This window comes from Micropterus salmoides, unplaced genomic scaffold, assembly GCF_014851395.1.
Source record: "Micropterus salmoides isolate LMB-PRFRI ecotype aquatic unplaced genomic scaffold, ASM1485139v1 Ms_hic_scaffold_17, whole genome shotgun sequence".
Lineage (NCBI taxonomy): Eukaryota > Metazoa > Chordata > Actinopteri > Centrarchiformes > Centrarchidae > Micropterus > Micropterus salmoides.
The window spans coordinates 24161141-24164097 of record NW_024040817.1 but is presented as its reverse complement, the minus strand read 5'-3'; the positions used below and the strand labels follow the sequence as shown (position 1 = coordinate 24164097).

The following is a 2957-nucleotide window of genomic DNA, read 5'->3' as shown; positions in this document are numbered from 1 at the left end:
CTTTTTGAGAGTGTTCGAAAGTTCAGCGTAATTTATGCTTTTTTTGACCATGAGAAATAATGTTATTCTTCATGTTAATGTTCAAAGCATTTGGTGCATGTCATTACAGCTGATTTTCACCGCTTGCTTGTGTAATTCAGAGACCCGATGATCACCGTGCTTGCCTCCATTAGGGTGGTGTGGTGGGAAGAGAGAAAATATTCAGCCATTAGCTACTTTCTTTTTAAAAAGCCAGAACAGTTGAGGACCAACAATCACGGCTGGTAAACAGCTGTGAAACTCAAAAACTGTGCAAAGCGTTGTGTCAGCGTATGAGATAAACACAAAGTTCCCCAAAACAATTTTAATCGCTGCCATGCTTTTGAGGCTGTAAATCATTCCTGCCAGCTTCCAGCGTCTCATCGGCAACTTCTCCATCTCAGTGTCTCCATCATACAAATCAGTCAATTTGTCACTAGTCAACCACACCACTGAACAAAGGCATTAGCTGTAATCATTTCAAAAAGGCACTGTTAATCCATGTATTCAATACGGGAGTCACCATTTAACATACATTAACATATAATTGAAGTGATTATTATGCAATATGTATTCAACAAAAAGTGAAAATTAGCTAAAAGCTTGTTACATGCTTACCAGCTGCGAGTGCCTCTGCAAATTACGAGAGAGAGAGAGAGAGAGAGAGAGAGAGAGACACAGACAGACAGACAAACAGAGAGAGAAAGAGAGTGAGAGAGAGAGAATGAGACCTGCCATTAAGTGAACTACAGTAGGTCCTTGAGTTTCAGAAATACTAAGGTGGAAGATAATTCGGCCAGCGCATGCATTTTACACCAACACATTGCTGCAAAGAGCCTTCATCAGGGCTTTTTTGTTACAGCCTTAAATAAGGAAACCCATTAACTCTGAAGAAAACCCATTAACACTGAAGAAGCCAAAGAATGTTTATGTGTAATGTTTAATGTAACTTCTAATGTTGCAAAATAACACAGCTTAATAGGAAACTAACTAACTTCAAATTAATCTTGCAACTTGTTTGAAAATTGCTTACAGTAATTTTTGTTGTTGCTGCAGTGAGAAATTGCCGCAGCAGGAGTCGGAACAGACCGTTCGGCTGCTGGCCTCGAAAAATTACTTGGCATTTCAGACCGACCAACAGACACTTTTATAGATTTATTCAGCCTTTTCAGAAGAAAAAGTGGTCAAAATGATGTTAATGATGTTAGAAATGCATAATCTCTAACTCAATGCCAGCTAATACTGCCCTTGGTAAGCCATCAATTTGCTGGCTAGTACCGCTTTATACAGAAATCACTTCTGCTTTTGTTGGTAGAAATGCTCAGAAATGTTATTAACATGCTCAGAAATGTTACTGACAGTGATCATGTATTTTATGCGGTGTGAAGGACTAAAGGGTCAACATACCATCCACCATGAAATCTGGTCATTTCTGATTGGCTTCACTGCGTGGTAGTGTAACATGTCATGACAGCATGAGGAAGTGAGTGACATGTGAGTCTGTAAGAAAGCTGGCTTTTCACACAGCTGCAAAAACTGGCCATGATCTGGACTGACCCCATCTTAGAACTGCTTGTTGTTGAAGAGGTGTTTTTGTTACATCAGCAGAAGCTCCTTATCCTCCAGGCTAGCATAAATGTTAAAAGGTGGTTTTAGCATCTATTTTGGTTAATCAGTCCCACCAGGATCTCTTGGAGCTTTTTTTGCACTTATTGCAGACAATTATATTTTAATTCACAGCACTTTTTTTTGGAAGAAATTATGGTGTAGTTCAAACTTTTTTGTGTTTCACTTAGCCATAAACTTTAGTGATGTTTAAAAAAAAAAAAAAGTTAGTAAGTATGCTAAGTCACTAAGTACATTCACTCAAGTTTGTACTTTTTTGTACATTTGAGGAACCTGGATTTTTCTAGTACTCCCATTTTCTGCTATTTTATAACTCTCCTCAACCACATTTCAGAGATATAATATATATTGTGCTTTTTACTTCACTGCATTTGCCTGATAGCTATAGTTACTAGTTACTTTTCAGATTAAGACTGTACATATTAAACATATAATCTTTTTATAAAATATGATACAATGTCATTTATTGAACAGTTTAATAAACTGTTCAATTAAGCTCCAACTTAACCAAATTCATCATTAAGTACTGTTTACATGTTAATGCGGTAACAATAATGTTCCATTAATAAAGTAATACTGACACCAGCCATTCTGCATCATGAATAATATTACTACTTACTTTAAGTAGATATTGTTGCTAATCTTCTACAGTTTTACTCAAGTCAAATATTGCAACATTCCTTCCACCACTGCAAGTCAGCAGGAAAAGAAAAAATAGCTAAAAAAATATCCCTAGGTTTTGTTTAAATTTGCAAGCACTTTTGTGCCTCTCTGCTTTTAGCCCTATCACTGTGAAAGGAACAGTTCAGACTGTGTTAAAATGCTTCAGTCACACCATTTCTCGTTGTTACGCAAATCTGCTGCACCTGGGCCAATATTATCAAATTGAACACCTGCCACGCTGGCATTCCAAGTTGTGAGACAACAGCCTCCTTGTTCGTATTCAAATACGAGCGTCAGTGTAATGAAATGGATATTGCCAAGATGGAAGACAATTTGTCAGGCGCTTACTCAGAAAGTACAGATTTTATTATGGAGATTGGTCTGCAACCTGATTGGCGCAATGAGGTCAGTCGGAAAGTGTCAGACATTTGTTCTGCCGGTTGCCGATGGACTCTCAGATACCAGTTAACTTTTTGCTTAAAAAAATAAAGATTTCACCGTCTTTTGAAGTCATATCAACAGCAGGTCCTGACCAGATTACATAACCCTCTTCCCATGACAGGTGGTAATGATGCATATGAGCCAAAAGACATGCAAAAGAACAGATTGAATATCACAATACATCATTGTCTGCCACACAATGAAGTCAA

The 2957-nt window shown here is 37.5% G+C and overlaps 1 long non-coding RNA gene across 1 annotated transcript; it reads right to left on the bottom strand.

The window, feature by feature from the left end:
- Positions 1–328: 328 nt before the first annotated feature.
- LOC119906738 lies at positions 329–2465 on the bottom strand. The gene is made up of 3 exons (XR_005445018.1): positions 2264–2465; positions 637–651; positions 329–487 (listed from the first exon to the last, which is right to left on the bottom strand). It is a non-coding gene; the product is annotated as an uncharacterized LOC119906738 (long non-coding RNA).
- Positions 2466–2957: the final 492 nt, after the last annotated feature.